Raw genomic sequence first — 1,262 nt, 5'->3', positions numbered from 1 at the left:
TCGGATGGGATTCCTTTCGTCTGGGCTCAAAACTACTCTCTCTGTTCCAGAATATAAGAACGTTTTTAACGCTATACTAGTGTTAAAAATGTTCTTATATTTTGAAACGGAGGGAGTAGATGATAACCCGATGATAGGATCGCGGGCCGTTTGGTACATATATCCTTAAATTCACTAGGCTCCCCACGATTAGAATAATGGGAGTCAATTGAGGCCTTCAATTTTGTGATCGGCCTGACGGTGATTGGGACGAAATGCTATAATTGATGGGCTGGGAGAGATCAGGAAAGAAGAGGTGTGGGCCACCAGGGTCCTGAATGGTGTAATCCGTTCTCACATCGATGCGTCTCGTGGTCAAATCCTATTTAGTGTCAAATAGAGGCCTAATTGTACGGGCCGCACACCCCCACAGCAGGCATATGCCCACTTAGAGCATCTCTAGCTTGTCAAAAAAAGAAAAAATCTGTAGCTGACCCCGTAAAATCCAAACTCGCATAAGTGTTTTGCAGTTCGCAAAAAAATGCATATGCAGGCTGACGCAGGCGAGGTCAGACTTAGACTCGTATAATCAACCTGTAAAAAAAATATTCTCTAAATATACCTCTTTCTCTTCTCTTCTCACGCCAATTTGAAATCAACCGATGACCGACGTGCGGACGAGGAAGACACGACCAAAACGAAAGCCGGTGGACGGACGGACAAGAGAGACGCGGGACGGCCATGACGCGCGGGTGGAGGCCAAACGCGCGCGGCCGGACTCAGCTAGCTACCTAGCGCGACAGTAGCTAGCTTGCTTGCTTGCTCGCATCGATTCACAGCTAGCTAGTGCGGCCGTAGCTAGCTAGCTAGCTCAGCTAGCTTGCTCGCATCCACACGGGGCAATTTTGATAATTTTGACCTATGGACGAAATCAATTCACGGAATGAACTGGCCGTGAAACTATTTCACAGCTCTAACCTTTTTGTGTAGCGCCCGCCACGACGGCGCCACACTCTATGGTGCAGCGCCTAGCCCGGGGGCGTTGCACAGCAGTCCACCGTGGCAGCCCCTGGGCCCGCAACCAGCAGTGCAACGCCTAGCCCAGAGGCGCTGCACTGTGCAGTGTGACGCCTCCAGGCTAGGCGCTGCACTGTGTGGTGTGACGCCTCCAAGCTAGGCGCTGCAATGTGTGGTGTGACGCCTCCAAGCTAGGCGCTGCACAGGTCTGTAGCTTTCCGAGGGCAACAGAATGTTTGTCATGATACAGACCTGTGCAGCGCCTA

This window comes from Triticum aestivum, chromosome 4A, assembly GCF_018294505.1.
Source record: "Triticum aestivum cultivar Chinese Spring chromosome 4A, IWGSC CS RefSeq v2.1, whole genome shotgun sequence".
Taxonomy (NCBI): Eukaryota; Viridiplantae; Streptophyta; class Magnoliopsida; order Poales; family Poaceae; genus Triticum; species Triticum aestivum.
Note: the sequence above shows the minus strand (reverse complement) of the source record.